This window comes from Stegodyphus dumicola, chromosome 6, assembly GCF_044657685.1.
Source record: "Stegodyphus dumicola isolate Sdum_Otavi_A_Nest chromosome 6, ASM4465768v1".
In the NCBI taxonomy this organism is placed as follows: Eukaryota; Metazoa; Arthropoda; class Arachnida; order Araneae; family Eresidae; genus Stegodyphus; species Stegodyphus dumicola.
The window spans coordinates 81,107,614-81,120,164 of NC_140773.1; the positions used below are offsets into that span (position 1 = coordinate 81,107,614).

At 30.5% G+C, this 12,551-nt stretch overlaps 1 protein-coding gene across 4 annotated transcripts in view; it reads right to left on the minus strand.

Moving 5' to 3' along the window:
• LOC118181845 (uncharacterized) overlaps positions 1 to 7,345 on the minus strand; it is a 430,621-nt gene extending 423,276 nt beyond the window's left edge. For 3 of the 4 annotated variants that reach the window (XM_085818580.1, XM_085818579.1, XM_085818577.1), the window contains exon 1: positions 7,136 to 7,344. The gene's annotated coding sequence lies outside the window, so the exon portion shown is untranslated. Of the gene's footprint in view, positions 1 to 7,135 lie in introns of all 4 variants that reach the window. The other variant, XM_085818578.1, reaches the window with a different exon arrangement.
• Between the last annotated feature and the right edge of the window lie 5,206 nt (positions 7,346 to 12,551).

Consider the following 12,551-nt stretch of genomic DNA (forward strand, 5'->3'; position numbering starts at 1 on the left):
TTAGAAGGGTAAGAGAATTTCATGGACATACCCTACACACGTATTGCTATAAGAAGCGCAGTTTTATACAAACTCTGTATCAACTGCGTAAAAGATAGAAAAACGAAAACACTTATGATATACCACCAAAAATATTTTAATTACATTTTATCTAAATTAAATTATATATCTGTTTTCGAGGATATCATAATATTATCAGACGTAGATATATAACCGTTAGGTTGCATAGTAATGAGTGTTGTAAACAGTTCTGCATTAAGCTCTACTTTCACAATTTTTTTTTTCAAAGTATAATTAAGAAATTCAAATACATATAAAAGAAAACACGCGAATTTTAAAAATTAAAAAAAAATTATTCTCAGATCGGCATTAATTTCAGAAAGACAGCAATTTCTATTATGCAGACAGCATAATTATTTCCCCTTGAAGAAGATATATTTCATCAAATTCTTTAAATGCGCAGGAGGTTTTTCTGAAATCAACACCAAATAAATTTTAATTTTGCTTAATTTCAAAATACAGTTTAATCAAAACAAAATTAAAAAAGAATAAATAAATAAAAATTTGAAAGCTTTTAGATATTTTATTATGCCCAATGGGGCGTTTTTTTCATTTACACATGCATTCACGTTTCAAGAGCATTTGGGTTAACGCCCTTTTGGGCTAAAAAATATTTAAAAACAGCATAACTTTAGAATTTCCGATGACAGTGTCGCGCGCTAGAGACAAAAATATTTTATTCCGTACAGTGTGTTGTCACCGCTCGGTTTGAAATCGCTGAGGTTCTTAAGATAAAATTTATTAAAGTTTAATAAATATGAAACAGGGAAAAAAACTGAAACTTCCAGATTGTATATTACGCCCAAAGGTGAGTTTTTTTTTTTTTTTTTTTTATTTGCACACACATATACCTTCCAAGAGCATCTCGGTTAATGTCTCTTTGGGGTAAAAACAGCATATCTTTAGAATTTCTGGTAGACACTCTCGCGCACAGAAGATAAAATGTGCTTTTTTTCTTTTTCCGTGGAGTGTTTCGTACAGTGTAGAGAATCGTTCAGTTTGTTAATTGAAAATTCGTTAAAGTTTTTCAAAACATGACAGTAAAACAAATTCAAAATTCCAACTTTGGGCTTCCATATGCCCTTGGAATTTGGGGAAAGGACTGCATTATTCAAAATTTGTTGTACCATTGTTTTTTCACAATGCGAGAAATATACATACATTCATGCAGATTCTTCACTATTTAATTTCTTTAAAGATAATTCAAAGCGGTAACGTTTGCTGGCAACAATTTGAAAAGTGATTCAGCGCTTTTAGTTATTCAACGCAAAAAGCCGTTTCGATACTAATAGCCTTTCTGGGCTAACGCTCCTTTGGGCTAATGATAAAAAAAATTCGAAATTCAAAATTCGGGCTTCCAGGGATTCGGGTGGAGGACTACGTTATTAAAAATTTGATAGCTCTAGGTATCGTTGTTTTCGTTTTCACAATGCGAAAAACATACATGCATTCATGGTGATTCTTCATTATTTAATTTCTTGTATACGAGCCAGTTTCCCTTAGAAAGTCCTCCACGAAGGCATCCCTCCCCTTAGGCAGATAGCCCTAGTGCGCTTTGCCATAACTAAATAAACCAATCATTTTTAATTTTTTAAATATAATACAGGGGGATAATATTTGGTGGCAACAATTTGAAAGTGATACAGCCGTTTATAGTGATTCGGCGCAAAATTACGTTTCAAGAATAACAGCTCTTCTGGGCGAACGCCACTTTGGGCTAATAAAAATCAGAAACTCAAAACGCTTATACTAATTACATGATGATGTACTGAACAAATATGAAAGTTCATAATTTTTAGCCCAAAGCCCAGAAGGGCTATTAATTTCGTTTTGACATTTTGCGTTGATTCACTATAAATGTCAGTTCACTTTTCAAATTGTAGCTACCACATTTTAGATCCCCGCATTACATTTAAAGAAATTAAATAATAAAGAATCTGCATAAATGTATGTATGTTTCTCGCTCTGCGAAAAAACATCTGTAACTACAGATATCAGATTTTCAGTAAAATGTTCTCCACTAGAATATGGGGATGTGGAACCTCGAATTTGGAATTTGTTTTATTATATGTTTCATATTTTGTAAAACTTTAACGAATTTTTGATTAAGAAACTCAACGACTTCAAAGCGAGCAATGGCAACACTGTATTAAAAAAAATTATCTCCAGGCCGCGAGACTGTGTATCGGAAAATACAAAGATATGCTCATTTAAAAATTATTTTAAGATTTTGCTGTTGAACTGAATTTCATGGTTTAAGTGCGAAGAACATGATATTTAATAAATAAAGGTAACACATAAAACGTTAAGAAGCAGGCCTTTGGGCGTAATATAAAATATGAAAGCTTTCAGATTTAAAAAAATTTTTTTTTTCTTTGTTTATTCCAAACTTATTCAAAACTTCAAATTTGTAACATACCTCCAAAGATGAATGATCCCTTGGAACAGAGAAAGCACAGAAAGAAATTTTATCTTATTGCGATTTACAAAAATGATTTACCACAAAATTAAAACTAATACATTTATTCGCATTGTTAATATATTAATGCTTTGTTAATTTAGTGTATACCTATACTTCGTGTTAGTTCTATGATTTTCTTTTCTTCTTTTTTTTTTGGGGGGGGAACAGTATTTGATAATGATACCCCGAAATGTATGCAACTTCTTTCGAAACTTCTAAATATAGTTACTAATTTTTGTTTCTACTTACGAAGAGTTCTCTTCTTTCAATACTGCTAGAGTAAAACCTTTTGGAATAAAAAAAGACGAAAAGCCGTTATTCTAAGTTCCGTTTTTTTAGAATCAATAACTTTTCATATGTTTAAACCTTTAAATACAAATACGTTTCCTGTATTAAAAACAAATACAATCTCAATCTTAACTTAATGTTTAGTTCGATATTAGCATGATATAGTTAATATAAGAAATGTAAGAAAGTCAGGCAGCATATTTAATGTGATGATACAACAGATAAACTAATAATAATGATACAACAGATAATATACAGATATGGTATATTATATTCTTTTGCTACTCATTATAATCAGCATTTATTTAATTCCTTAACTACCAAAAATAATTCCCATTTGGAATCCGGAAAAACATGTTAGTTGAAATGATTTCGTCCTTCTTATTTCAGATTTAAACGGAGTTGTATCGTTAGTCTTTACATTTCTAATATGTATGCCAAAAATAAATACTTTAACTAGTAGAGTTCTTTCTTCTCTCTAAGGTCAGCTATCATATAAACAACAAGAAATATAATTTACGATTCCTCAGTGAACATTAAAACACAATTAAACATTATGTTGAACGTTACTTTATTATCTCTGCAGTTTAAAAAGAAAACCCGTCATTCCGTTGCTTTTGAAGTACAATTCCGGGTCATTTCTAAATTTTTGTAGCCAAATAAAGTACCTTAATTTCCCTAAATATTTATCTAACTGATCAAATAGAGTGCGGCCTTTAAAAATTATTTCATAAAAATTCATGTAAAAGGAAATACAAGGTTTTAGGTTTACACAATTGCAAAATCATCTGTCATGAATAATAATACAAACTTTAATAACAGACTACGGTTGTCATGCATTCGAAATGCATACCGTATTGCATCTGAGTCACTGACTACACGCACACTCCCTACTTTATCTACTACCATAATTCACACGTAATCTACTACCATAACACACCAGTTTATCTGCGTAAGCTGAATTAATGTTTAGATTCAAATGTGGCTTGAATTTTATGATATGTTTATTCAATTAAATGTTAAATAACATTATTTTTTTTAAATATGTTTGAAAGAGTCAGTTCGGTTTGGTTTATTTAATTACGGCAAAGCTCTAGAGGACTATCTGTATAAGGAAAAGGATGCCTTTGTAAATGACTTTTTACGGGAAACTGGCTCCTATACACGTTACACCTGGGGAGAACCTCGAAACCGCCCATGCAGCCCGACCGTTCGCCGGGATTCGTATCCCGGTCCGAACGACCAGCGTTCAGCGACTTTACCGCTCGGCCGCTGGTGGGCCAAATTAAGACACAGATTCGCATCTCTGAAAAAATACGATATTAGGCCTAAATTATAATTTATTTAACTGTAAATATTTACTTATATTATTCTTTTTTACTTTTATACATTTTTATACCTTTAAAAATCGTTTCATCCGAATATTAAAAGGCCTCACATATCAGACGTCCATCCACTTCGATGCAATTTACCAAGGACAGATATTTTGGAAGTGTTCCATAAGAAAAGTAATTAAGTGTTTAAAATACTATACCCCAATGTGAGCTAACTAAATACTTTCCTTTAGCGTAAAAAAAATCATCCAACAAGTAGAAAATTGTATACTATTTAACGCTTGGCTGAGCATATAAGGATGATTGAAATTTCGAAGTAATCCGAAAGTCACTTTAACAGAAGAAAACTATTACTGAAGAAACAGAGCAAACAAATGAAGAAAAATACTACATCGGTTTGAATGTAAGAAGAAACATCTTATATTCAAACCGATAGAGTATTTCCAAGAAAATTTGCAAAACATTTTTAATTTTGATCACGCACACGCAAAAATATTTTACTCCTTCCCCCCAAAAAATAACATACTAATTTTATTTGACTAAATTTGTTCAAAACAGAATTATTAAATTTTTGTCCTTCTGAGTCGTAATAATAGGTTTAAAAAATCAAGAGAAATACTTAACTAACAAGAAATAACCAGATCAAAATGTTACGTCATATGGAACAAGGATGTTGTTAAAAAGTGTTAAGAAATTTTTCTAATTTGAGTCATGAAGTCTTTTTAAGATCAGCCTAAAAGAAAATTTAGTAGAATTAGAACGTAAGGCTCTATTATATGAAATTTACATTCAAGTTACACGGGAAACTGTAGTTAATCAAAATTTTCTACACGACATTATTCCTCACTATTTTACAGTATTCATTTAAGGTTTCTGAGTGCTGCATCATTTATTTACAATTTCATTTAGTTTTAAATGCTACTTCTTTCGCAAATAAATATCACTATATATTCTAAATAGAAAACCGTAAGAAGAAATTTAGCTTTTTAAATAACTGAAATCATGGAACACACGTAAGAATTAAAACGCTATAGCAAAATTAACTGAAATATTTCTGCAAATAAACTGATAATTTGCTAATATTTTACGCGATAAAAAAGTAGATTAAGGTTAATAAATATACGTTCACCTTAGTACGTTTACTGATCTACTTTCTTAGCAGCAAAACGGAAGACAATTTTCAATAATATTTTGTACACATGTAGGTAAAAACAGGAAATAATAGGAATGTGTGTAACTCAAATATTTACACGGCAAAAGGCAAATTGTAGAAAACTCCGCATGGAAACCAAGAAAGCGTTTTGTATGCCATATGTAAAGAATTTATTAATTTAATGTGTCATTAAAATGTAACAGATCCGGCATGTAATTTTATCAGACTTCGCGATAGAAAAGAAATATTTGGAGAAAAATATAAAACATTTTAAGATATCTAATTGTCATAGCGTTTCAAGTTATGGCTGAATAATTATAATTAAATTCATTATAATGATATTATAAAAAAGATAGGAATTTTCTTAATGTATTTAACATGAAAGCTTGAATTTTACAGTTCCTTTCAAATATTAACAAAAACAAATATTTCTTACACGTAAAGTAGGTGCAATATTTTACAGAAGACGTACAGATATCAGTTAATATGTGTACATGGATCCAAGATTTTATTCTTATAAACGTTTAGAACGGGAAATCATGCAGTACTTACCTAAGAAAACACAGAAACATATTTACTAAGCATTATAGATATACATATTTACATAAACACTAAAAGAAATTATACATTTTTTTCACTTTTTTAAGAAACAAACTTATACTAAAGTAAACATTATAAAAATTACAAAGCTTTGTGTTTCATAAAAATGGTATTATAAACTATAACATCCGTTATACTTAAAACAATCACAATCGCTTACATCTAATATATTATAATAGATACACATTTTAACTGCAATAACAAATGCGAGCAGTAGTAAAAATTATTCATATACCAGTGGCAGTTGAAGATTACATAATACGTTACATAAATATAGCACATAGTTAAATTAACTTCATGAATCATAAATAAAATTAATTTCTTTTTTTTCCAAAATTATGAATGATTATAAGATATTTTTTTTTCCTTTGATTAACAGAAATGCTGACTTAGCAGACACTTTACAATTATTCTGGTTTTATTTTAAATCTCTGCTTAAATTTCTGTCAAAATGTGCAGAAATAACTTAAGTATGTTGAATAAAGAATTTTAAAATTCTAAATTAAAACTATTTAAAAGTACTCATTTCAGTTTCCATACAAGTAATTAAGAAAGATAACGGCTAACACAATGATTATACAAATACTGCATTGCTGTTAGCTGTATGCGGTACTCCATAAAAACTTTGAGGCGAATATCAATTTAAGCATTTAAAAATTACGTAATATAACAATAGAAAGTAATATAGCATGAAAAGAAGTTTCAATGTACAATAAATGTTTCTGCCTATTTTTGCTTTAGTTTAGGACAAAGGCAATTAAAATTCCCCTGAAGGAATTAAAAGTAGATATATAAAAAGCAAAAATTTAGTGTTTATGTTTTTAAAAATATTGTTTATGTCAGCCTGTTTCTTATGAGCTTGTTAAAAATTGGTAACGGGAGATAGTCAAATTCAAATAATGAAAAATTATGATTAATTTAAGCAGTTTACGGCATAAATTGATTTCTTCAAATGAGATGCTCGGTAATATTTAAATAATTGAAAAATACGCTCTGAAGTAAATTCAGAAATTTTTAAATAAAGTTTTTCTGGTTACCACACCTTTTTCTACAATTTTGTACCTCAACTAAAACACCTCCGTATAAATAGTTATATTATTTAAAAGAACTCTCCTTGAATGTTAAAATATATAACAGAATTTTAAACTTTGAAATGAATTCCTACAGAAATGCGTTTTTCATGAAAAAAAGACAGGAATGAAATTAAAATTCTGTCATTTAACTGAAATTTCATCCTACCTTTTTGGCTCGGAGTTGTTCTTTACTCACTAGTCCTGTTTTTCAAAATACCTGTTTAGTTTAAAGTAATAAATGGCACTATTTTATGGTCTACGGCCACTTATTGCAAAGTACTAATCATGACGCAAGCAAAAGAAGGCAAAAAGTAGAGTATTTCTCAGTGCCGGTTTGATAACAGCGATTACAGAGAACGTCGGAAAGGAATACCGCAGAGTCCCGACAGAGAACCACCAATCGGCTGAGACGAATTAGACTGCAGTGCCATCTATCTTTCCTCGAAAGAACTTGTTAAGAAAGATTCATCTGAAATGCTCTTTTTTATACTTCTTCAAAGTAGTTGGACTTTGAAGCAGGGAATAATGGGGAGGGAATGGAAGTAGTTGGTGTATTCCTAAAAATTTCTAAACCTTTACTTTTATCTCGTATGTTAAATTCTTACATTAACTTAGCGTATTGCTTTGCAGCAGCTCTGACAAGGATAGCTTCTGTGAAGTTTACTTCCCGCATACTATTTGTAATATATTTATTGTAGTTTATTTATTAAATGCAAGTTTTTTAATATTGTAAATTGGATAGTTTTGGAATCAGTTTTAGAAGAAAATGATTTCATTACTGTACCTTCTTTTCTGTATGATTTTCAATTACGTTCTGTACTTAACTTGCATATTACGGTTTATCACTTTTCCTCTTTTTATTATAAATTTATAATCTTATTATTGCCTTTCTCCAGACAAAACGTACCATTTGCTGAACGTTTGAAACAGCAGAATACTGTAGGTAATACTGGAATACTGGCAAGTTAGGGTAGGTTTTACGTTCCGTGCGATTAAATCGACTGGCTGAAAAAAATTTCCATGTTTCTAACCTTTACCTTGAATATAGATAATTTTCTTCAGGAAGGCGCCAAGACATTCCATCTAAAGCTATATTCGAGTTCATTGTCACTAAAAATTATCTAACTTTAACTCTTAAGCTGGATCTTACCACGGTGTTGTCATTAAACTAGTAAAAGGAAAGATTTAAAAATAATATGGATTTCAGGTTCTAAGGGAAAAAAGAGATATACCTTACATCTGAGTAGTATTTTTGAAATTTTAAATTGCTTTACTTGAATTTTATACCTGATCTTTTCTGCTATTGTGACTTTATGTCTTTAGTTAGGTATCATTTCGTACGAACTGTATTTTGTTTATAATAAATCAGAATTTAAGATTCCACAGTCGAAATCATACGACTAAAGCATTATTGGTTAGGAAAAGGGCTTTGGATAAGATATGCATTTTACAGATGATTTGGGGATTTTTTATTAAGTTTCGCTTTGATTGAATTACGTTCTTTTTTTCTTTAATTTTCATTCTTCAAAATGTTGACAATATCCATCCACTGTAAATTGCTTTGGAAGTTGTGTGACCTGTATGGCTAGTCTGGGGGTATCAAAAATATTTCGAAGGATGTAGAGACGAAGCTTATAGCAAGAGATTGTTAAGATTACTCATGTTTAGAGATTATACACCATTATATGAAAGCATGCAAGAATATAGTTTTCGCATACATATGTAGTAATTTGAAGAGGCTTCAAATACTTGCAGTGATGGCTGCTGAAACATAATTTGTTTTATTCTTGAGAAGGAAGAAATCAAGAAGTGTGTTGAACGACTGTTAGTATTAGTAGTATAGTGTTAAACGACTGTTAGTATGAATTATACACATCATAATGGCCGTAGTAAGCATCTCTTCATGAAACGTCCTTAAAAGCAGCAACATCTGCACCGATAAAATTTTGAAATACGTTTGAAGCAGCAAGCGTTAGAGAAGCTAGCAAGGATGTCGCATTCAAAATGAAAGCTTCGGATAAAAGTATTCTGAAAGGTTAACGCTTCAACTTTTAAAATTATTATTGGCTGGAGCCGTAAGTAGCTATCTGCGTCAGAAAATTTGTCAAGAATTATATGACTGTCATTAATTTTAAAATAACGTAGTTTAGAGAGATTTATTCTAAGCAGTTATTTTTTTAGGACACAACGGGAGTAATAAATTTAAGAAGAAAGTTAAAAAACTGCAAATTAAAATTAGAATTTTATTTTATGTTTTTAATTTACATAAATGTGGTGAAAGTTCTTTAAATTTGTAGCAATTTAACATATTGTATGGAAATTACCTTCTATTTAAATTACTTAATTAATCAGATTATATGACGACTTTAGAGTGCGTTACGAGGCTTGAGTTTTGAAAGTATTGTCTACGTTGTAGGTGTTCCTCAGGGAGAATAGTGAAAGTAGCGTAAGCAAAAACATATTTATTTATCATAAAAATTAAGGAATAAATATAAGATTATTTTAACATACTTATCTTACATCAGGAAGAGTGCGGAAAATCAGAAGTCATTTAATGAGTTTAAATTGTATTTTAAAATAAAAAATGATATTGCCTACGAATCAATACTTGATTGCATTGCGAGGTCAAAACTGATTTATTACGTTTCCTGCATCCCAAAGTATTAATAAGTGGATGATAATCTATGCTACTTAAGGTTGGTCGGCTAAATATCATGGTTCACCTATTTTATGAAGAGCAGAATGTGAATAGTTATCATATTCCCCCGCACATGCTTTCGTAGTGTGTGTAGTTAGCATGTCCAGCTAGTAATTGAAAGATCAGTGGTTAAAATCCAGGGTCGGAAACCATAATGTTTTCTTTAACATAAATATTTTAAGCGGACATCTCTGTCATCTCTTAATTTAGATATAGTATTTAGTTTATATCCCGCATTATACAAAATCTCTAAATTTATGTTGTTAGCCCCGACGTTTTAAATTATTGGTTTTACCAATTGAGGTCGTCCTCTGCCACCACAGTTTTTTTAACGTTCATGTCTTATGCCTGCCTTCAGCCACCAGAAGGGTTTTTTTCCGTACCAGTCGTATGTCCACTTTCAACGACCAAAGCATTTTTTACCGTTGCAGTCGTATGTCTGCTCTCAACCACCACAGCAAAGAACCATACTGATTTTATATTATGATTCTATATTAATTCGACAAGCTTCAAAATCTTGTATATTATGTATTACTATTCATTTAATGAAAATTAATTTCGATCGTCAGGATACCTATATATAAACTTAATACGACCACAAAGAGTTAATTGAAATTAAGTGATAATCATAATAATTTCAAACATACCACCTTTCAAAAATTAAACTTTTGATATAACAGTCGCAGCAACAGTTTCTCAATCATATCTGATAATTATGATAAGGCTGTCAAATTATTAACTGACTGACATGGAAGAAAACATGGTTTGATAAATGTTCACATTAATAAGGTTTTCCCATCTTAAATGTTTTAACGATCTCAGAACCTTTCGAAAGTTACTAGATAATTGCCAGACGCAGATTCGTAGTTTCGAATCTCTTGGAACTTCTTCAGACACGTATGGGAATTTTTTATGCCCCGTGATATTAAAATGTTTGCCCTCAGTGGAAACTCCGAATATAAATTTGACAGTTTAGTCAGTTTTTTGAACGACCGGTTAGAACCGAGAGAAAATTTACCTTTGCTAGGTGACTCTGGTAATGTTTTCAGTCATTTCGCATTTGAAAGGAGCATCCAAGCTGACTCATTGGGAAATCTCAAACAAAACATTAATCGTATGAGTTAAGATAAATTACCAATTTCTGTTGGTCTTCTGAGTTCAGAGGAAAATAAAAAATGTGAAGAATACTTACATATTTTTGTAATAAATTTCACGATTTTGAAAGATAGATGTATGCAAGTAATATGAAATTAATATGAAGAAAGGAAATCTGTTTTAATGAAAAAGGGGACTTGTTTCTAATAATTGAAACAAAACAATGTAAAGTAGAAGTTATTGTTCGTTTTGCAAGGAAAGCATTTTGATATTATGTGTTTTTAAACTTAAAATAATTTATCTTAATAAAAAAAAACTAGATATGAAAACGAAATAAATGAATATACTGTTTTATCAAAATCTCGCACAAAAGTAAGAACATACTATTTTATCAAAATCTCGCATAAAAATAATGTACTTAGATTCAGAAAGTCGGAACAGCTACATAAGCAAATTTGTGGCTGAGAAATTGGGTTTGAAGTTCCTCGGACAAGGAACAGCGATACATGTTTTGTTTTGGGGTGTTGAGAAAACAGGAAAATATAAAAGGTATCTCGAAAAACTATCTAGTACTGACAACTTGAGATTATGGATCAAAAGAAAATTTACTCGAATATTCCTAGAACTGGAGACAGCGACTGTGTAAAAGATTAAAAAAAACTTGGTATATTTGTGAGCGATATTGCTTTAAATGGAAATTCATGTGTATTCGAGAAGGATTCAAACGAAATACATGTTCTTAGAGGAACCGATTTGGCTGGAGATATACACAGGGGAAATAAAGCATCTATCTAAGGGGTTAGAATATATTCCGAAAATGGAAGAAATTTAGTGGGTACGGCTTACGAACTAAAATTAATTGACTAGTTCAGGTGACAAGAATTCACGTCGCTTAAGCTAATAACCAGGAATTCAATCCACCATCAGCAAATTGGTGGATTTGGGTGAATCTAATAAAAAAGACATGTTAAAAAACGTACTTAGGCGTGCTTTAGGAAACGCTTAATTATGAACACTTATACACAGTACTCTGCGATGCTGAAAATATCATGAATTATAGACCATTGACCTACATGGACTCTAAATTTCGATTTTGAATTGTAGCCGCATAGAATTTTTGAGTAAGCAGTATATTTTGTAAAACGCTGTAAAATGTGCTTGGAGCTTTCGTGCTTTATTAAATGTTTTCATAATTAGATCACTTCTTGTGAATTCTGATGAATTTTATATTTAAGCAAAGAAGATATTTGCCATCTGCGGACTCGTTTATAGAAATGGCAGAAGAAACCTCAAGGTGAGTATTTACCGTTCCTTTGTTGAACATTTTGGAATAAGGAAATTTTTTATTGCCGTTGCAGCTTGACCTAGGAATAAATTAATGACTCAGATTTAAAAATAATTACAATTTGTTTTAAAACCAAAGACCGATGTATTAGAAATTCTGTTGAATTTAATTACATTAGACTCACTCTGATTTCTATTATAGGCTATTATATGCCTGCAGATGAAATAAAATTTAGTTTCAAATGCTGGATTGTTAAATATTAGTCAATATTAGAATTCAGTTCGATATACCAGATCATAAAAATAAATCAATTCATGAGGAAAATTCTTGTCAAGAGGCAAAACCATGTATTTCATTCTCTACAGCACAATTTTTAGACTTCTTTGTTAATATTTTGACACTGACATTCATTTTTACAGGGCTCAGACAGTTGTTAGGTGTGGTGAAAATGCTTCTATTGTTACATTTTCTTGGTAACGCATAAATCTGTGATCAAGGTCAGAA